At 47.4% G+C, this 23268-nt stretch overlaps 1 pseudogene; it reads right to left on the minus strand.

The window, feature by feature from the left end:
* Positions 1–17747: 17747 nt before the first annotated feature.
* LOC142767812 (uncharacterized) lies at positions 17748–18848 on the minus strand (annotated as a pseudogene).
* Between the last annotated feature and the right edge of the window lie 4420 nt (positions 18849–23268).

A 23268-nucleotide genomic window follows, 5' to 3' on the forward strand; every position in this document is an offset into this window, starting at 1 on the left:
CCTGACAACGTGTAACACTTTTCAAACGAGGTCTCTCACCACGTTTGCGAGCGTCGAGAACGCTCTGGCTCTGCTGTAGACCTACGTGCAGATGTTGAGTGAAAATGTGGCCCTCTTCAGAGAATAGATGACAAGGCTGTTTCGTCATGCACTCTGTCATATTTTAAAGCAAGAACAGTTTTTCTCTACATTGAGTCAAGCAGCATGTGTTCACCGGGCTGATCCAGAATACACCCAAGACCGTTTGGAAATCCTGCTTCAAACAATGATGATTGAAAAGACGCTTAGAATGCTCACTGGACAGAACAATCACCACTCAATTCAACACGGTGCAGATGTTCACGCTGTCGATTCTACAGAAGACTAATTTTTGGCGCCTCCCTACAACCGCCTGCTATGCAACCACTGCGGGTAGCCGGCAACACTTACCGCAACTGCTAGAAACAACTGGTGGAGTTACGCGGTTTTGACGTCGACGCACCACGTCAAAAGTAAGGCGAATTACCACATGACATCGCCGACTACCTCGCAGGAGCACAGTGAACAACCCGATGACCTTCTTTATCACCGTCACCTGGTGGATGCATCTCACCCCTACGCCAACAATAAAATGATCGAACCCAGATTCCGTCACCTAGTCAATTTCCAGAAAAATAAGGGCGACAACGCATGGAGGTGTGGTTGCTGAAAATGGAAACACTTAAGGTCCCCCACCACCGTTTATGCTGCCGTGATGAAATCTATAGGAGCGGCGGCCGCGAGCCTGCCAATGACAGAAGGAAGAGGAAGACGACGATCGGGCGTGCGCAGGGTGGCAGGTGGCAGTGGCTGGCGGCAGGCAGTTGCGGCGCGGGTTCCGATTAATAAAGAAGGCTTCTGGCCTGGCTCCACGTCTTCCCTACGAAGTTATAGGCCGAGTGGCCTCGAACCAGCCTCCCCCCCCCCCCCCTACATTTGTCGCCCAATGGGAAGAATCCGGCCTCTGGGCTACGGACGTCGAGGTACCTGGAAGTCCACAACTATGACTCTGACGACACCGCTGACCAAGCCCACTCTTAAATTTCTTAGCGAACTTCGGTGACTTTGAGTGTATCTATCTATCTATCTATCTATCTATCTATCTATCTATCTATCTATCTATCTATCTATCTATCTATCTATCTATCTATCTATCTATCTATCTATCTATCTATCTATCCGTCCGTCCGTCCATCCGTCCGTCCGTCCGTCCGTCTGTCTGTCAATCTATCTATCTATCTATCTATCTATCTATCTATCTATCTATCTATCTATCTATCTATCTATCTATCTATCTATCTATCTATCTATCTAGCCGCTTACGTTTGGGTGCTCTGGTGGTCACCCCCTTATCTTGGCGTGAACCAAAATTAGAACGGGAAGGTAAGATGGGTTGACGAATAATATAAGCTCGTCAAAACATGAATAATATCACAATCCCATCGCGTACGCCGTCAAACACTTCCCGCCAGACAGTGGCACATACCCACGGGCGGGTATGTGCCGCTGGTATGTGGATATGTGCCATAGGTGATTCACACTTAGTATCTACCCAGGGACTCCAAAACTCTATAGAAAACAACGGCCTTTTTCCAGCCACTATGCTGAGTTTCCGCAATGGCCTCTCCACACAAGATGGATTTCTCCTATTACAAGAGGAAGTTTTGAGCTATATACCTACAGGAGGAGAACGTCTAATACTAACCCTTGATTTGAAAGGAGCATTCGACAATATAGTAGTAGTAATAGTAGTAGTAGTAGTACTTTATTTACAGTAAGCCGAATACAGAGCTCACTGCAGGGGCAAAGGGCTAAAGGCGAACAGCCTGACAAAGGCCCTTGTCCCTCCGCAGTCCGTGACAGTGCAAAGCTTAAACATCAGCACTGGCAAACAATATATATATTCAATACATTGATTTCAAGCAACCTGCAATTGTACACACAAAATTCAAACATAAATAGCATAAGAAGTTTACATAACACATTTCAAGAATTAGAGGTCACTCTCGTAATTTCGATAGTGTAGACCGGTGGTTATGAATAAGTTCTTTAATTTTTTCTTGAAAGTCGCACTACTAGCCCTAAAGTTCAATTGATCTGCAAGGGTATTTAAAACCTGAGGTACCTGGTAAGCAACACTTTGTTTTCCATACTTGGTTCTTGTTCTAGGAGCTCGTTTCTTTTGTTCTCGCAGACTGTAGTGTGGTCTTTCGGTGCAACTTTCTTCATATAGCTTAGTCTTTTGTATTAACTGAAGCAATTTAAAATGATATAATTGATCAATTCTGAGTATGGAATGTTTAATGAATAGTGGACCAGTGCGCAAGTCTTGTAGATTCCCCCTGTATTTTTCAAAGCAGCGCAATATTTTCTTTTTTATAGTTATTAACTTATGGTAATTCCCTTGTGATGTCGTTCCCCAGACTAACATCCCCTAAGTTACTTTAGAATGGAAGAGTACATAGTACATACTTATTTTTAAACTCAATGGGATATCGCAATATCTCGCATAAAGCCATCCTAACAGAATTAAACAACATCGGATGTGGGACAAACACCTACAATTGCATCAAGACATTCCTCACAGAAAGGTAGGCTTCGATAAGCGTAGCACAAGTCACGTCAGACGCTTTTGAGATGCCAAACAAAGTTACCCCTCAAGGAGCCATTCTTTCTCCCCCGCTCTTCAATATCGCCATGCTAAGACTCACGCGAGCTCTGGATGAAGTTACACAGTTAGGATACACTCTCTATGCGAACGATATCACCCTATGGGCAACGCGCCGATCTCTGGCTAACAAGGAGCAGACACTTCAAGAATCTGCAACAGCAGTTGAAAACTTTGCGAAGGCAAGCGGGCTCAGCTGTGCCCCAGAAAAATCTGAAACTATCAGGGTACATGGAAAAAGATACAAAAGTAACGGAAGCCTCGAGATACACATTGAAGGTGTCAAAGTACGTGAGATGACAGTCGCACGTATTCTGGGTTACTGGGTACAAAGTAATGGACGAGCGAACCATACAATAAACATATTAAAATCAGCCACGAAACAAGTTGCACGAATGATCCATAGATTAACATACCACAAACAGGGAATGAAGGAAGGAGACACAATTAGATTAGTACAGGCACTTGTACTGTGTAAGGTTACGTATAGTCTACCTTTCCAAGTGTTAAACAAATCAGAAGAAGAAACCATCGCGTCTATAATTATGGGCGCCTACAAAGTGGCCATAGGGCTACCGGTAAGCACACCAAACCAAAAGCTTTTGGACCTCGGTATATATATAATACATACCCTGAGCTAAAGACAGTGGTACTGACTGCGCCGAGAAACCGTCTAAGTCAAACGAAAGCGGGGAGAGAGATACTTGCTAGGGTGGGCTTCCCGCCATATCCCCAGAACCGGGACGAGGTTCTCGCAGAAATCCCGAATCCCGTCCGAAGCAATGTCTCGATCTCACCGCTGCCCAGGAACATGCACGTAAAAACAAACAGAAAGCGCCGAGAGAAGAGAGTGCGATGGCTCTGAAAAACATTAAAAAACAAATCAAATGTTTTGTATGTGGACGCTTCGAGGTACAAATTTAAACGGTCAGTTGCATCAGTACTTAGCAACGACAACGGCATGGTGACATGTGCATCGCTGTACACGTCTTCGATCGCCAAGGCGCAATGCTTTGCCATTGCCCTTGCAATCAAAGCGCAGGAACAGAGAGATGAGCCGCTGACAACTATCATTTCTGACTCGCAGGAAGCGTGCCGTTTCTTCTTAAGAGGCCGTCTTCCGATAAAAATAATCAAGTTCTTAGGCGGGAGTTTGAAGAACAAATACGGGCTGATCTGGTGTCCGGGACACGCAGGCTTGGAGGGGAACGAAAGTGCCGACGCTTGTGCACGAGGGCTCACGAACCGAGCAGAGCTTCGACACCACATTCGATCCTTTGAAACACTTAAGCAGGAAGCTATTGACGAGGATAATGACCCATCCAAAATGGCCCCTCGCGAAATTCTTGCTAACCATCGAGGCATGCGACAAAAATACAGCGCCCCCCACAAATCATTAGAAGGGGAGGACGCAATCGACCTCCGCCGAATTCAAACGGGAGTCTTTCCCAATCTTCAAAGATTACACAAAATTTTTCCAACGCTGTAGGGGCATGCGTGTCCATGGTGTGGCGGCTTGCCATCGCTCTACCACATTTCGTTGGGATGCCCAAAACGATCACCAAATTTAGATACCTTTTTAGGTCAGTACAAGCTTCGTAATACTTTCGATCAATGGGAGGCACAGCTCGCCAGCTCTGACCCAGAGGTGCAGCTTGCACTTCTGCGTCACGTCAGGCAGGCGGTGGCAGCCAGTGAAGCCCTAGACTTAGGGCCCCACCCATCAAGCTCATGACCCCTTTCCCACACCCTTGCAAATAAAGTTCTTCCTTCCTTCCTTCCTTTCTACCCAGGGATGACGATAACACACATGGGCAATTTGAACGCGTGAGTTCTAAGCAATAACCGACATTGGTAGTGCAACCTGACGAATGAAAAGAATAAATGTTAGAGTCCCAGCTAGAATCGAACCCAAACATTATGCATGGTAATGAACCATTTTACCACAGAGCTACGCCAGGTTTTGGAACTACTTTTCAAATCGACGCCAATTTTCGTGAAACGTGAATAGTGGTGCTGCCTACCCAATTTTATAAGCATTACGTATGTGCGCCTTTACACAGCCGTCACATCGGGTTAACGTCTATTGTGGTTAGTTGCCATGCACTGAAGTCGATTCATGTAGCAGTGTCCAGGGGCAGCATCTTCGCGAGCATGAGCGCTTCATATCAGCTTCTGAGGTGGCTAATACGCATGCTCCAGTTAGTATTGTTGGCCAACTGCAAACAGCTGATATAAATATCTGCAACTCTTCAGCATATATCTGTGCGTGCAACTTTTGTGCATATAATTATCGTCATTGCATAATGTGCAGCTCAATAAAGAAATTGCAACACGGTCACCATCCCTCCGCATGCTTCGCATAGCGTCGATTCCCAGGTACATGAGATCTGCCGAGTTTTTTTCCGGCCAAGACGCGAGGAAATTGGTCCTCGGCATCATTGACAATCTTTTCGTGTACTCGACAGTTAGCGGCTTCTCAGAGTCCGACGTGCTCCGGCGAGTCCTCCCGCTTGCTCTGCGTGGTACTACAGAACGATGGAGACGGCTTCAAGCACCCTTTCAGTCTTGGAACCAGTTCGTCATGGCATTTCGGGAAAAGTTCCTACCGGTTCCTTACGAATACCGCATCAGGCGTGAGCTCGACACCAGAACGCAACACCCACAGGAGGGTCTGCGAGATTATGTTCGTACCGTGCAGAAGCTCTTCCGTCGGGCGGACCCCACTGCACCTGAGACCATTAAGGTCTCGCACGTATTGTAGCGATGCCACCCCATTTCTAGCTGTACCTGTTGGGTCGCTCCTTCCCTCGAGAAGCTTGCCCGTTTTGCTCCGAAAGTTGAGGAGGCCGTCTTTCGGGAGCACCAACCACCACCTCCTGGCATTCCTCTCGGGCCGCCTTGTGCCTCATCATCTGTCTCGGCCTCACAACTACGAGCAAGCGGCCCTCGGTACGAACTGGTACGAGCATGGTACCAGTCAGCTGTCGGATGACTATGTACTGAGCCGTCTTTGGTCGTGGCGATTGTCGCCGAGGAGGGAGGCGAGTTCCAGGGAGGTAATAAAGAAACCGGTGAGGGTCGGACCAGCGAATAGAACGCCGCCGCAGTAGGCAAGGCAGCGAGGGCCACATCAGAGGACAATGTGAGGCGAGCCAGCGCTGCGGCCAGGGCAAGGGCTGCCGATGGTGCTAATGGTAACGTTGGGAAAAGAAGAACAAAAGGAACGGAAACGATCATTACGTGCGTGCGGTGCATTGATAGGGTGGTGGCAGACCAGTACTGCAACAGTGCTGCCGAGGGCAAGGACTTCCTAGCTTCCGAGATCGAGGAAGATGCTGAACGAAACTTGGACGGCGCTGTGGACTCGGAGGAAGTGGGTGATGAGACAACTGCGGAGAAGGAAGAAGGAGCGCCGACGAAAGTGTGGAGAACGAACGTGAATGCTGCAGAGTTCACGAAGGTAGAGGAGAAGATCGTTGAGGAAGAGGCCGCACAGTCGTAGGAAGGCGAAGGAGAGGTCGAAGAGTATCAAAATTGCAATCAGGAGGTTGGTGAGCACGACGGTTAAGGTATCGACAAAGCAAAATTTCAAGACGCTATCGACGAGTCACACGGCCAGAAAGAGGCCGTAGCGTTTCGGGAACGTGAGGAGCAGGTCACTGATTCAGACGCCAGAGAATTCTGCGTGGAGGGAGAAGCCGCTGGAAATTGGGAAACAGCTTTCAACGGTAAAGTCGAGTATTACAACGAGCGCAATGGCACGCCACAGGACGCTCAATAGGACGAGGACATGAAATATCCATACCGCGACGATGCAAAGATGGTTCATGACATAAACAATGCTGATGAAATGTACAAGGAGTGTGCTGAAGGTGGCAGAGGGGCGCATCACGCCACGGACAACCCCGCAGTGCGTAACGAGACGATTGGTGATACGGAGGACAACAGCGCAAAAGACGGTGCCCAGGCTCATGGCACTGATAACGAATGCAACTCAGCGACCACGGAAAATGGCATCTGCAAAACGTCAGGGGTAATTCACGGCGACGAATTCTAGAGGCACTTCAAGGGTAGGAGAATCAAGTGAAGGTCGAAGAATTCGTCAGGCAAAACAAGCTAAAGCCAGACAGGAATGGTGCTGGAGCCAAAGGTTCAAAGGACGATGGCAAGTGTGTACACTCTGGCACTTCCACCTCACGCACGAAGCAGCAGGCCAGCCGTAAAGGCGGAAGCACCTACAAGCAGAGCACGAGAGAATGGCAGCTCCGGAGGTCCCACATGTATTTGTGAACTGACTGCGCCGGCATGTGGGCTTGTACGCCACGTGCGGTCCACTGTGGCCAGGACTAGCAGCTACCGCATCACGTCCATCTCTAAACTTTCGCAGAAGGGAAGGGGGCAATATGAGCCTGCAAATGACAAAATAAAGAGAAAGACGACGATCGGGTGTGCGCAAGGTGGCACGTGGCAGCGTCTGGCAGCGGGCACTTGCAGCGCGGGTAGCGGTCAATTAAAAAGGTTCCTGGTCTGGCTCCACGTCTTCCCTGCGGGGTATGGGGCCGAGCAACCTCGAACTCCCCCCCCCTTACAAATCTAAAGAACAAGCCACCAGCAAATTAAGCCCTTTCGTCAAGATTGCACAACTGATTATGTTTGTTTTGAGGGGCAAGGGCCATATGATGGCAAAAGAGTGCCAGGTCATAGGACAAGACGTGTGAACAATGTTTATAACTGGCTGTAAAAGGGTCCTAAAATTCCTCGCACTACAGCAGGATCAAACCTAAATATTTAAATAGTAGGCATGACGTGAATTGCGTTTACGTCCAATAGATGACGATAGTTCATGATAATAATTGAATGATTTGTATGTTGTAACGTCCCAAAACCACTATACGTTTATCAGAGACGCCGTAGTGGAGGGCTCCCGAAATTTTGACCACCTGGAGTTCTTTCATCATCATCATCATCATCATCATCATCATCATCATCATCATCACCAGCTTGACTACGTCCACTGCAGGACAGAGGCCTCTCCCATGTTCCGCCAGTTAACCCGGTCCTGTGCTTGCTGCTGCCAATTTATACCCGCTAACTTCTTAATTTCATCTGCCCACCTAACCTTCTGTTTCACCCTAACCCGCTTCCCTTCTCTGGGAATCCAGTTAGTTACCCTTAATGACCAGCGGTTATCCTGTCTACGCGCTAAATGCCCGGCCCATGTCCATTTCCTCTTCTTTATTTCAACTATGATATCCTTAACCCCCGTTTGCCCCCTAATCCACTCTGCTCTCTTTTTGTCTTTTAAAGTTACACCTACCATTTTTCTTTCCATTGCTCGCTGCGCCGTCCTCAGTTTAAGCTGAACCCTCTTTGTAAGTCTCCAGGTTTCTGCTACGTAGCTAAGTACCGTAGCTAAGTTCTTTAACGTGCACCAAATCTGAGTACACGGGCCTACATTTCCGCCTCCATCGGAAATGCAGCCGCCACAGCAGGGACTGGATCCTGCGACCTGCGGGTCAGCCGCCGAGAGTTCATGGCAATAAAATCATGATGAACATAGATGGAGTTAGTACCGGTGCCTCCATTGTCCACAACATTGTGTCTAAGGGCCGCTACGCAAGTGCTTTGTTCGAAGTAGCCACCGCAGCAGCAGCCTCTCTTGAGAGGCTGCTGCTGCGGTGACTACATTACGTAGCACGACCTCTCTTGAAAGGTCGTGCTACATAATGCCCAGGCATATTACAAGAAAAGAACAAACGTGTTTTAAAGAAGCCAACAATTATCTATGTGTGGAAAGTGGTTTTTTGCCGATGAATATTACAGAATAAAATGGTATCTGGTGTCAGTGGGTAGAGGAAAGTGTTGTCTTCCTAGTGTCAATATATGAAGCATGGTGAATGCTTCTTCATTCTACACACATGTATTGGTGGATTGCCACCAGACAAAAAGAATCAATGTGTAGCGTACGCATGTCCTATTCTCACCCTTTTAAGCATTACTTCTGTGTGGCAAGATTTTCATACTGGAGGTCAATGACCAAGTTGTGGCTTATAGAATGCATCTCTGTGTCTATCCCACGTATTCTGCCAATAGCCCTGGAGCTTTCTTTTTAGGAAAAGCTTGAGAAGCAGGAATTAATATCGATGCATTGATAGTAGTTTCGTAGACGATTGCGGCTAGCAGTGCCCGTCAAAACGTTGCCTTGTATCTTGCAGTGCCCTGGCACCGAGCCGCTGTTTGGTTGTGTAGACTGTGCATAAAAGTGATTAAAGCAAAACGAGTGTGAGGTTATTGTGTTGTTTAAAATTTTTGGAGCTTTTGTCGCGCTTGGGGAGTGTTTGCATATTACCGCCTTTTTAAGTTTTATTTGTTTATTGTGTTTAAAGGCCGCAAGTATCGCACAAGAGTCTCTTGTAAAAATGCTTCTATCAGAATGCGGAATGGTGGCTTCCGTAAAGAACGGGCCGACCTCTGCGTACGACACAGTGTCGGACTTTAAGGTATCTGTAACGAACTCAGGACATGTGTATTCATGTCGCAGTTCCATTAAGTATGTTTGGATATACGCAATCGACGCGGGCTTCGTAATCTCTAAGCAAGACACGCTGCAAACTATCGCCTCCAACTGACATGGTGGCAGGCATACTGCGGGAGCCGTCAATGATGATGATGGTAATATTCGGTGTTGTTTGGCGCAAAGACAATTTGATGGAGAAAGAGCGCCTGTTTATGGGACAACAATTGTGGACAATGATTGCGATAAGCGACAGTATATGGGCGCTAAACTTCCCCGCGCTAAGGCAGGTTAAAACATAGAAGTAATAAAAATCATGACCATGTAGTGAAATGTGTGTATAGTGTCAATGAATGACGAAAGTTTGTGATAATAAAAACCACCGGGAACATGTATGGAATTAGCACAAGTGCCTCGATCGTTCACACCATTGTGACCAAGGGCTGTGAGGCAAGTGTTTTGTTCAGTGTAGCCACCGCAGCAGAGACCTCTCTGGAGAGATCGAGCTACGGAAAGCCCGCGTATATGACATGAAAGCTACGAACTTCTCTTAAAAAAGGCAAGAACGACTTATGCGTGAAAAGTGGTTCCCTACCGACGAACATGGCAGGATGAAGTGGTAACTGTTGTCGGTAGGGTAATGGAAAGTGCTGACTTGTCAGCATGTCTAATTGTTTACACTGGATTAAAAGGTGAAGTACAGTGAGTGCTTCTTCATATGTGTCACACAAAGATGGATCACCACTAGACAAAAGAAATGAATGTGTAGTGTGTGTACGTCCCGTTCGTAACCTTGCAAGTATTACTTCTGTGTGGCGTGATTTTGATACTGACGGCCAATGACCTAGTTGCGGCTTGATAACATGCCGTTTATTATCTGTGTATGTGTCTCATGTGCTCTGCCAATAACACCTGAGGTATCGTTTTAGAAAAGGTTTCAAGTCAAGTGCAGGAATTGGTATCAATATATTGGTAGCGGTTTTGTTGGCGGATCCAACTGGCTGGTCCACCAAAACGTTGCCTAGTATTTCGCGGTGCCCTGGTACCCAGCAGACCACAAAATGCTGTTTGGATGAATGAACTGTGCATGAAAGTGAGTGAAGCGAGACAGGGACGGAGTCTTTGTGCTTTTTAAATGTTCTCAGAGCTTTTACTACGCTTAGGGAATCTGTATTCATTATTGCCTTCTGTGGTTTTATTTGTTTGATGAGTTCAACAGCCTCAAGTGACGCATAAGCTTCGCCAGTGAAAATGCTTGAATCAGAGTCAAGAATTCCTGCTTCCGAAAAGGATGGGCCGATGGCTACGTACGAAACAGAAGTCTTGGACTCAGAGGCATCCGTAAAGAACTCAGGACATATGTATTTACGTTGTAGTTCTAGAAAGTACGTCTGCAATCTGAATATATATATATATATATATTCATATATATATATATATATATATATATATATATTCATATATATATATATATATATATATATATATATATATATATATATATATATATATATATATATATATATATATATATATATATATATATATATATATATATATATATATATATATATATATATATATATATATATATATATATATGTGTGTGTGTGTGTGTGTGTGTGTGTGTGTGTGTGTGTGTGTGTGTGTGTGTGTGTGTGTGTGAGGAATTGGCGTGTGCTTCGTAACCTCTACGGAAGACACGTCGTAATCTATCGCCTGCCACTGTCACAGCGGTGAGCATGCTGCGGGAGCCATCAAACGGTGTTCAAGTGGCACGCAGGTTTCCTCCGTTTGGCCACTGACAGAAAGTGGGTAGGGTTGTCTCAAAGAAGGGCGGTTTTGAAACAGCAGGACTTGACATGTTATTTTTTTGTAAAATGCGAGAGGTGTTCCTTGGCTGCATTCACTTTAGGGCAATATTTAATGGACTTCTAACATCTTTGTAGGTGGTGCAACCATTTGTTCGATTTCAATTAGAGGCGTGCAGGTATGTAGTGATAGCAGACGGTGACGAGTTTGCTGAGAACTGCTTGAACAGCCACTACCTCAAAGGGTATTCGCAGTGGTAGATGAGTACATGCTAGTCCTCTACGAACTATGATGGCCACGCCAACACATGATGCCACAGCGTCATCTCAGTCCCTTCTGAATATGCCAATTGTGTTAGTGATTTTTCAGTGCGTTTCTGGAACGCAGAGCGTTTTTCGTGAATGTTTATGTAAAAGCTCTCGGATATCATCATGTTCTTTAAACAGTCCTCTGACGTTTCAGTGTTTAGTTTTTTTTTTCATATTGTAAGTAGGTTGTACTGTGTATACATTAAGGAAGTGACTGTGTGTACGGTGCGTACGTTAAGGGGATTAACCTTAGAGTTTGAACCCAAGTAACACGGCTGTTGTTTAGCCCTGTTATCGGGTTTTCATTTCTCCTCGCACGCCTAAAGGAGCTGCGCCGATCTTTTCGCAACAGGGGCATGGTGCTGTTTCTTGAACCTAGGGAGCCACTGGACGCCCACAAAAACTTTGCAACTAGATGACCTGACGACGCAACGCGAAAGCAGCAGACGATATTACGTACCCATGATACAATGCCACGACCTAACCGCAACGCAAGACTGAGATTTCTTCGACGTTTGTATCGACAGCCACAACTTTACAGATTTTGTCAAGACAGCTCTCTGTATATCAGTGCTATGCAGCTTAACAAGTTAATAGGAGCCATACACATCATTCAAACATGCTTATATACAATGTAACAAAGCTAAACAAAGGGCCATTCAACAGGTTCTGACTGTTTTTACACACCCAAACAGGCTCAGTAAATCGTAGAGTAGACCGCAGCGATCACATTTTCTGAATGTCACAGAGTTGCGCGCCACGCAGAGCATTCATTTCGAAAAACAAGTTCCGCGCTCCTTTACTACGCCTGACCAATGCTCCTTCTCCGCGCAGTGACAACTCGCTGATTGGCGGCGTAAAAAAGCACTAAACTCATCAATTGGTCTAAACCAAATCTTAACAAACAGTAATGAAGTCAATGACATTTTCTGTTCCCACCAACAGCTACGACAGAGCTATTCAATCATACGAGTTGCGAAACTCCCCATAGGCTCTGCGTATCGAAATCGCGACACGTCACTTCCCAGTTTTTCTGATTGAGCAGATTGTCCCGCCACCTGTTGATCAGCCCACCCACTATCAACGATTGATTTGTGTTTTCTGTCGCTACTTCAAGATGGCGCGACAACCTGCTTCCAAAAATTCGAACTTCTGAAAAATTGGGCCCTTCATATCCGGGTTTTGGAACACAGTTTTGCTGCAAATCGTTGTCGGCTGCAGATCGAGTGACTGGGCAGTGGAGAAGCATCGGCACTGGGTAATCAGTGAACAACCAGGCATCGCAGAAAGCGGAAGTTCGTTACGACTGATTGAGTTCACCGATGACATCAATGGCTGACGTCTTGTCCCATTGCCTGAGTGGGCGGAGTCACGACGGCGGGCTACGCCTTCATTTTTCTCTGAAGAAGAAGGGTGTCGAAGCCACGCGAAAATTCGAAACCATCTAAAAGCGATGTTCTAGGCCCAGTAATATTGTTATGGAAAAGAAGAGACGCGGTATCGACGAGACTGTCGATGAAATATATTTCAAACCGGCAGCAGCAGCGTGACTGATGATGATGATGATGATGATGATGATGATGATGATGATGATGATGATGATGATGATGATGATGATGATGATGATGAACCTTCGGCTTTGCTGGCACTCGCCCACAAAGGGGGATCGGCCAAGAACCGGGCGGCAGGATCATCAAGTGTGTTCAGTCAGGCATTAAGGTAGTCCCGTAGCCGTAAATAATAACAATAGGCTAACAGGGTAATCTGACTGGTTTACCAGACACCGAGCGGAGGCTACTCTTCGTCCTCTTCGTCAGGTACACACGCGCATCGTCCCACGAAATATCAACATGCATGTAGCATATTCCTCGGTGGCAGAAGCACCATCTCGGCGCATCTAGACTTCAGCGTCAGCGGGAGAGTGGTGAGGCGTCAAGTGTGTGCCACATGTACGATATCGGTGGTCTGTGGGGAAGTTGAAGGCGATGAGGCAGCAGGGGCAATTCGTATGTCACACAAGTATCTCATGAAGGACTCGATATGGACCTGTGTAGCGGGAAAGAAGTTTTTCCGACAAGCCGACTTGGCGGGTCGGGGAGCACAGTATCACCAGTGAAACGGGTAAAAAGTGCACGTCACGGTGCTGCCATTGATCGTACAAACGCCGATGGTTCTCTTGAGAGGCCAGAAAGCGAATGTGGGCGATTTCTCGTGCGTGGGCAGCCCGAGTGATAGCATGAAGGGCATATTCGCCGGTCGGTGTTGTGGTAAATGAAAGGACTGTATCTAGGTGTAATGCAGGTTCTCTACCAAACAACAAAATAAATGGGGAAAGCAGCAGTGTCATGGCGAGTAGAATTCTATGCAAATGTCACGTATGGCAAACCAAGTTCCCAGTCAGAGTGGTTGGAAGAAACATATTTCGCAAGCATGTCTGTAAGTGTTCGATTCAGACGCTCCGCGTGTCCATTTGTCTGCGGGTTGTACGACGTAGTGAGCTTGTGCCTCGTTTCACATGACTGAAGTATATCGGCTATGACTTTTGATAGAAAGGTGCGGTCACGGTCTGTAAGCAGCTGGCGTGGAGCTCCATGTTGCAAGATCACGTTCTTGAGGGAAAGTCGGCGACATTTGTGGCGCAGCTTGTGGGAAGAGCTCATGTGATGGCATAACGCGTGGCGTAGTCTGTGGCCACAGCTATTCACCTGTTGGAAGAAGAAGACAATGGCAAAGGGCCCACGAGGTGTAAGCCAACGCGGAAAAAACGTTCTGTCGAAATGTCAAGTGGTTGAAGGTGCCCGGCAGGAAGCGTTGATGGTGTTTTGTGGCCGACATTTATCACAAGCCGCAACCTATCTTTTGACTGAGCGTGAAAGCCAAAAGAAGCGTCGGTGAATCCGGTCGTAAGTGCGTGACACACCAAGTTGAACGGCAGTTGGAAGGTCATGGAGTTCATGGAGAACTGCCGAGTGGAGGTGTTTTAGAATGACGTGCAGCTGGGCTGGTCCATCTGGGTAGAAGTTCTGGTCGTATAGGACACCATCGCGCGCGGAGGACGAATGAGCGATGGGATGTGTCGGAAAATGGTGATTCGAGATGTTCGATTATAGCACGTAAGGATGCATCACGGCGCGGCTCGTCACCGATGTGGGTCAGTTGCGAAACAGAGAAGGTGCAAGTGTCGGTGTCGGTGTCAGAGATGGTGCTTAATTCATCGACCGGGTAGCGGGAGAGGCAGTCTGCGTCCTGATATGGCGTCCCGACTTGTACGTGACTGTATAGATATATCCTTGCAGTCGCAAAGTCCAGCGCCCGTGCTGGCCAGTAGGATCTTTCAGTGATGAAAGCCAACATAGCTCGAGGTGTTCCGTTATTAAAGAGAAATTCGTGTCATATAAATATGGGCGGAACTTCGTGACTGCCCAAACAAGAGCAAAACATGCACGCTCTGTTATTGAATAGCTGCGCTCGGCAGCTGTGAGAAGGTGGCTAGCGTAGGCGATAACTCGGTCGTGTCCCCACTGGCATTGGGCTAGGACGGCTCCAATCCCGTGACCACTCGCATCAGTTCGGACTTCTGTCGGAGTGGACGGGTCAAAGTGGGCCAATATAGGTGGAGTCATGAGGAGGGTGATGAGGAGAGAAAAAGCGGCCGCTTGAGCGGAACCCGACGTAAAAGTCACGTCTTTCTTCAGAAGGTCGGTGAGTGGTCAAGGGTCATTGCAAAAGTTTCTCACTAACCTTCTAAAATAGGAACAAAGTCCCACAAAGCTCCAGACATCCTTGACAGACTGGGGTACAGGAAACCTCGTGATGGCACGAATTTTCTCTGGGTCAGGCTGCACACCTGATGCGTTGACAAGGTGGCACAACACCGTAATCTGTTGGCAGCCAAAGTGACATTTCGACGAGTTTAGGTAAAGGCTAGCAGTGCGGAAGGTGTGAAGAACCGCTGACAAGCGCTGTAGGTGTGTCTCAAATGTATGCGAATGTACAAGGACATCATCTAGGTAGCACAGGCATGTTGACCACTTGAACCTTTCTTGTAACGAGTCCATCATACGCTCAAACATGACTGGGGCGTTGCATAGCCCAAACGGCATAAGCTTGAAATATTTACGCCGTCGGGAGTGACAAACGCAGTATTTTTTGGTCTGTCTCATCCACAGCAATCTTCCAATAGCCAGAACGTTGGTCAATCAAAGAAATGTATCGCGCGCCGTGGAAAAAATTGAGGGCGTCATCAATTCAGGGCAAAGGATAAACGTCGTTTTTCGTGATAGGATTAAGGGGGCGGTAATCAACGCAGAAGCGCCACGCACCATCTTTCTTTTTAACAAGCACAACAGGAGATGGCCAAGGGCTCGAATAGGGTTCAATAATTCCTTTGGCTAGCATCTTGTTGATTTCTTCTTAAATTACCTTACGCTCTGTGGCAGACACCTAGTATGGTCAGCGGTGAATGGAAGGAGAATCAGCAGTAATAATGCGGTGCTTCACGAGGGAAGTCTCACCAAGTGGACTGTTGTCGATGTCAAATATGTCACAGTAGGAAGCCCGAAGGCGGAATAGGGCGTCGGATTGCTCAGGTTTGAGTTTCGGGTCAATGGGTCGCAAGGCCGCATCGAGGGATGTGGCATCCTGCGGGTGACATGGAAGATCGGAGCATGCGTCTGCTTCAAAAGCCGTGACGTGGGCGTCTATTAAGGGTCCAAGTGTGGCGACTGAAATTCTTTGTTATAGTACTTGCTGCGTAAAACCTAAATTGAGCAGACATGTTCGGCTAGAGGCCATGGTTACGACGGAGTGTGGCACAGTGATGTCGCGCGTCAGGAGAACATCAGGAATAGGCGTGACGCCATAATCACCGTCAACAACGGGTGAACCTATTGTCAATTCAATCAATTTGAGGGCTTTTGGCGATATCCAACTGAAGTATGTGGTACAGAGGCTTTCCGGCAGCTCGGGGCGAGAATCTGGAAGAAGAGGAAGTTATAAACAGAGAGTGCCAGCGGAACAGGCGATCAGGGCAGAATCCGTCGATAAGAATTCCATCCCGATGATGAGGTCATGAAGGCAATTGTCGAGCACGGTAAATAAAACAGGAACATTGTGGCCGGCAAGGCAAATACGAGCGGTACACATTCCAACGACAGCCACAGTTCCACCATCGGTGACACAGACTGCTTGTGTTGCGGCAGGCGTGAGTACTTTTTTGAGGCAGTGACAAAGATGAGGTGTCAACTAAAGCTGTCAAAGAAAGACCGTCCACATGCACTTCAAGCAAGTTCTTAATAGTAGGGAGCGTCAACGGAGGATTTGGATCATGTCGCACTGAATGCAGCAACATACCACGTATTTGGAAAATATTGCGGCAGCATATCCACGAAGTAAGAGGGCACATATTTCTCATTACAAGAATTGCTGGACCTTGGAGTTGTTTACTGGCTTTTAAGGGCTCTATGCTTCCCGAAACAATAGTTACGCTTAAGTTACATGGAGGGGATGCAGGACAAACTTTCTGCCCGCAACAGTAGTTATGTGCGGAAAACGTGTTCTGTCTCACCTGCAGTAAAGCAGGACACGTGACCGTCACGTGTTCGGGCAGATTTTTGGCGAACCTCAAAATTGGTTTGAACATTTTTTATTCTTTTCTCATTAACATGAAAACGCTTTAAACATGCCCATGTGCATGTACAAATAATAGACTTTCGCATGATTGATCAGAGTGCAGTGCAGTGTTTGAATTTTGAATGTACCTTTTTTTTCTGTGCGGAGTGTTCCGGTTTCCATATAAGTCAACAATCAATGTGCTGGCATGATGCATAGTACTGTGATACTATCTGAACCGCATGTACGTAGTCAATCAGTTTTTTATTGCGCACTTCTATTTCGGAGCTTCGGTGGGGATTTAATAGGGACGAGAAAGAACGAAAAAAGAAAAGAAAGAAAGAAAGAAAGAAAGAAAGAAAAAAAGAAAGAAAGAAAGGTGTAATATTCTAAGAGAGCATGCTTTTGTAATAGTGGGTGCCACTTCATAAGGACGATATCAACGAATCAAGCTTCGCACGCCTTAGCAAGTATGATATGGGCATGGTTCGTGCGCTACGTTTCTTGAGAAATTGCGTAAAGTTATGGTGAACGTAAAGTTATGGTGAACTTCATTGGCGGATACTGCGCCGCAGCACTCTTCTTTGGCAGAGCGAAATCGAAGGGAATGTAGTGTCAGCCACAAAAGTTTGTGGGATCTGCAGTGCGAGGCGGTATGGTAGATGGATGGGTGGATGTATATGGCTGTACCCTTTAGATCGGGCGTTGGCTGGCGCCAACAAGCCGTAATACCTAATGAACCAAAAACTAGATTTATTTTCCCCTTCAAATAGTGAGGTTCAGGATTCCTAATTTGCAGTGAAGGTTTTAATTTTCACTCGTGCCTTGACTTTAGTCACCAATCAGATAACCTCCTTCTGGTTATTTCTACCCGCTTAAAGGATATTTTGCCCTCGCTGTCCCTAAACCCCAGTACTTTGAAAAACTCTGCGCCATTATCCTGAACTACAGGGTTAAGTCCTTTACAGAACATTATCAAGTGTTCGGCAGTTTCCTCTTCCTCTCCACACGCACTGCTTACCGTGTTTACCCCTTCGTATTTGGCCCGATATGTCTTGGTTCGCAATACTCCCGTCCTGGCCTCAAACAGTAGACAACTACCCCGTGTATTATCATAAATCCTTTCCTTGGCCATTTCCTGCTTAAAAGTTCAATAGATCTCTAGTGTGGACTTCCTGATCATGCCGATTCTCCACATGTCAGTCTCCGTTTCCTTCACTTTCTTCTTAACCGATATTTCTTTTTGGTTTGGCCACCTGCTGTTTTCTAAGTATTTACCAGTCAATTTGCTGGTTCGCTTCCTCCATTTTGTATTGACATTCTTCAGGTACAAGTAACTGAAGACCTTCTTAGTCCAACGCTTCTCCCTTATTTCTCTCAATCGCTTCTCAAATTTTTTCTTGCTGCTAGCTTCCCTGCCCTCAAATGATGTCCATCCCATATCACCTTGTACTCCCTGATTTGGTGTATTCCCGTGAGCTCCTAAAGCAAGCCTACCTATTCCACGTTGCTTAATTTCTAATCTTGCTTGAACTTCTGATCTCATGCACAAGACCGCAATGCCGAACGTCAGACCAGGAACCATGACCCCTTTCTATATTCCTCTCACAACGTCATACATATTGTAATTCCACAGTGCCCTGTTTTTCATTACCGCTGCATTCCTGCTACCTTTAGTCGACACGTATATTTCGTGTTCCCTTAGGTACTCGACCCTATTGCTTATCCATAAGCCCAGATATTTGTATATATCCGTTATCTCTAGAGTGACCTCCTGTATTCTAAGCTCACTACCTTCGTTGCCATTGAAAATTATGACTGCTGATTTTTCCTTACTGAATCTGAAATCTAACCTTTCTCTCTCATTACCGCAGATGTCCACCAATCTGTGTAAATCTTCCTTTTTGTCAGCCATTAGCACTATATCATCTGCGTACATCAATGCTGGTAGTGCCTGTTCAATGAGTTTTCCTTGTTTGACGAAAGAGAGGTTGAAGCCCAGTCCACTTCCCTCTAATTTGGCCTCTAATCCTAATAGGTACATCAAGAATAATAAGGGTGACAGAGGACACCCCTGCCTAAGCCCCCGTTTTACCTCTGCAGGCTTGGATACCTGTTTCTCCCACTTTATAATTACCTTGTTACCTTATAGATATCCTTCAAAAGATCAGTGACTACATCTTTCACGCCTAGTGCGTCCAGTATTCCCCGCGATTCCTCTTGAATCACGCTATCGTACGCGCCCTTGATATCCCAAAATGCTAGTCAAAGGGCATGTGTTATTTTTCTGCTATTTTGATACACTGCGTCCGTAGCGGAAAATTGCATTGCAGCACCGCCTACCATGCAGTTGCGTGATAATGAGGCTATCGGCCACAGCTTCCACAATTACGTCTAGCGGCGCCGCATTGTCTCAACGTGTCGTTGCTAATCGCCGAGACCGCGTACGATAACCCTAACATCATGTCGCGGCACGGTAAGTGGCACAGCAAGACAATTTTTCGCCGCTCCGCCCGGAACTTCAAATCCCAACAAACTTTTACGTCCGAGAGTGCTAATGGAACGCAGGCGCTCCCGGTGGAGCAAATGGCAGGCTCTGGATAGTAAGCGTTGCCCTCATTTCACTTCTTGAATTACTGGGCACGCAGGGCTCAGCAGCGCAACGCTAGCAAAACTCAAGCGCTTTATAGTCCGACGCAATACACGACCAATGCGACTGGCATCCGTTGGCCCGCCTATACAGTTGGCCTCCTTCGAGGGCATGAAGCGCTTGAGACTTCCGGATGAATCCGCCACTTTTCGCGGAGTAGAAGTTGCTCCATAGTGTGGATCTTGAGGTGGAGCTGCTCCGGCTCTGGCAATGTAAGATATGGGGAGCACCCTTAATCTCCGAATAGAAGTGAATTGCCCCGCATGGAGCAGAAGAAGTGCCAAGAAAAGTGCTTTCAATCTCCGGATGAATGACACCGTATGTGCAGATCATTACAGCATTGAAATGAATATTGAATGGCATAGAGCACATTTTACTAGGCTTACAGCTAATTGTACCACCAAAGCATGCACGGTTAGATTAAATATGCTCCCGTAAATATAAAAAATAGATACATTTTTTCTAGACAAATAGTTAAGGTGTAGCGTTGCTGAAAATGGCATGGAGAGTTCGACAAAATATGGTTGTTTTTTTGTAGAGTGTGGACGATAAAGTGCCCTCTATAAGGGAAAATTAGTAATGCAGATGTGACCCACAGATATATGGATGAAACGTTATTTAAAACTAGCACAATAGCGGTCGGGACTAGGCCACCCGAGTGGTGGTGGTAAGGTGTAGCTTTTGCGCCGCTTCTCGGGGCTTCTGGATGGTTTAAACTTGGTCTTCCCATTCTGCGCTTACTAGAGTGTCGCGCTAACTTGTCTAAAAGAGGAGCGGGTTTTGGGGATACACATAGATTTGCCTTGGTCTGCATTATCTCGCAGTATGGCTCCGTCATTATCCTCTCTCACTTATAAAATGTAACGGCAGCGAGGATCCATCCCCGTCTGGTCTCATGACCACTCCCTCACCGGAGGCGTAAGAAAATGGTCTTCGCAATGCGAGCCTCGAGTAACAGCTCTAGGCCATACAAAAAGCTGATAAGGTGGTGGCCAGGCATGGCAAAGCCACCATTCCCCTGAAAAGTTTTTTTTATCTTTAATAAAGCTTTTTCTCTTTCTGGCAAAGCGCACATTAAGAAAATAAACACCTTCAATTGCGTCATTCACAGTAGGAGCATCCAGAGTTTGCAATTCCTGTAATATACAAGACACAGCTTGAAAGATCTCAGGCTTGTGATTTAGGCGTCTGCAGACCGACACACTTGAGAATCCCCGACACCTGCATAGACTGTGTCCGTCACTCCGCCCGTCTCCCGGCTTCCCGTGGTGTGGGCGCGAGAAAGCCGACATGGCGCAGATATTTTGGGAGTGTGGTGTACGCTGCCACTACTCGGACAGGCGCGAGGGTACCCCAGGACGACTGGCTGAGTGAGGGCGAGCCGCCCTTCTCAGCCCACATGCGGTGGACCGAATCTGGGCTGTCCAGTGAGTCAGGGATATCACCGAGGACATTCGCACGATGCTTCGTGGGTGACAGCTCCTGGAGGCCTAGCCCGGGCCAGTAATTTTTTTATCTTTAAAGTTTATTACCTACCTACGCAAGGCAAAAAAGAGTTTAAAGGGTGTGTGGTTAAATATCTTGAATAATATTGTTGCGTACATGCACGAAGAAAAAGAAGCGTATACGGTGAACGCACTTGTCGCCCAGAGCGAGAGAAGAAGAAGAGGATCAGGAGGATCGTTACCCAGTAGGCCGCTTCTGAGCTGCCCCTCGCGACCTAATAAACGGCCCCTTTCAACGTCTACCAGTCTCTTTCAAACGTAACAGAGTGGTGGAGGAGCTGAGTAAGCGCTTCAACTACGGAACGATCACTGCCACAGCTTCGACGAAGCCGTCGACTTGCCGGTCTCCCACCATCTGCCGTGAGTGACTTCGACATGCCCGAAGAAGCAGGCGTTTCCAGGACGGCACCATCTGGCCCGCTTCCATACTACCGAGTTCCACCACCCTTCGGAGGAAAAGCCGAAGAAGATGTCGACGCCTGGCTCACCAAGTACAAACGTGTGGGCAAATCCAACGGTTGGGATGCAGCCGCTATGCTAGCCAACGTAGTGTTCTCCCTGACCGACACCGCACTGCTATGGTACGAGAACCACGAGGACGCACTCACGACGTGGGATCTTTTTGTTGAAGAGCTCAGGGCGTGTTTCGGCGACTCGGTTGCTAGAAAGAAGCGGGCTGAGCAAACACTGTCGCAACGGGCACAGCTACCAGGTGAGACATGCACCACTTACATAGAAGAAGTGTTAAGGCTGTGCAAGGTGGTGTGTGCTACCATGTCGGAAGAGGACAAAGTTGGGCATCTGCTGAAGGGGATTGCTGAGGACGTGTATAATTTTCTAATTGGAAAAGAAAGCCTCAGTTCTGTGTCCGACGTCATTCAGCATTGCCGAACGTTTGAAACGCTCAAGATGCGTCGAATTGCGCCCAAGTTTGGTCGGCTGGCTAACGTTACAACTGTTGCCAGTGTGGACACGAATCCTGGCCTCGACCTTTTCTCTACCATTCGACAGATTGTTCGTGAGGAACTGTCGCACCGAGAAATGTCGTGTTCGACAGCTGACCATCGCGAGTTGTGTCTGCCACGTGAGGCTACGGATGTGCCTCCTTTGACCCAATGGCAACCGACGATGAGCGCAGCAACTGTGGAGTACAGCCCAGCCCCACAGTCAAAAATGACAACCAGATTTCCCGCGTCGCGGTATGACCGACGCTCTCAGCGCATGCCTCCTCGACGCCCGACGTCTCGGTACGACGCACCCAACCAGTACATCCGTCACACAAGAGCAAATGATGACGCTCTATTCATCGACGAGCGACCGACGTTTCGACCTCGGCCGGTGTGCTATTCCTGCTGTGTGCCAGGCCACATATCGCGATGTTGCAACCGTCGGGTGACTCCTCGGTATCACCAACCATGTGATTTTTCACAACCCTTCGAACAGCCTCATGGTGTCCGGCGGCCGGCCCACATACCACCTGATGACAACTATTGGGCCAGCAACTTCCGCAACTACTCCCCGGCATCTGACAGGAGTTTAACGCCCCCACCGCGACCTCGTGCTCATCGTTCTCCTTCACCGCTGCGTCGCAAAGCGCCCTCTTCGCCACCGGAAAACTAGCCAGCGCGGCCAATGGGGGTGAGGTCGCTGGAAACGTGCTACTAAGAGAAATACCTCCTGTGTGTATGTTTAAAAACAAAGTGCGTGTTTTGGTGGATCATGTGCCTGTGATGGCGTTGGTGGACACAGGTGCAACGATTTCCGTGATGAGTGGTTCTTTTAAAGACGTGTTAGGGCGGAAAGTTGTTTTTACCTGGGATGAAACTTCGACGTTCTGTGAAGTGAGTGGAGAGCCATTGCGCCCTATTGGTGTGTGTAGTGCTGAGGTATTTTTGGGAGGCCTTATGATAACGACAGAGTTTGCGATTATTCCTCGGTCGACACATGATGTCATTCTCGGCATGGACTTCTTGCGAGAATGTGGTGCCACTGTAGACTGTCGCACGGGGAAAGTCTTTGTGAGTGGCCAGATGCCTTCAGAACTTCTGGAAACTCCAGCGAATGACCAAACTACGCTGTGTGTCTGTGGCGATACGTTCATACCTGCGTTGTCTACCGTACGTGTTCCTGTTGTTTGTCGCGGCGCTGATTCTGACAGCTTCGATGCGAGCGTAGAACCA

The sequence above is a fragment of the Rhipicephalus microplus genome, chromosome 7, assembly GCF_043290135.1.
Source record: "Rhipicephalus microplus isolate Deutch F79 chromosome 7, USDA_Rmic, whole genome shotgun sequence".
NCBI lineage: Eukaryota > Metazoa > Arthropoda > Arachnida > Ixodida > Ixodidae > Rhipicephalus > Rhipicephalus microplus.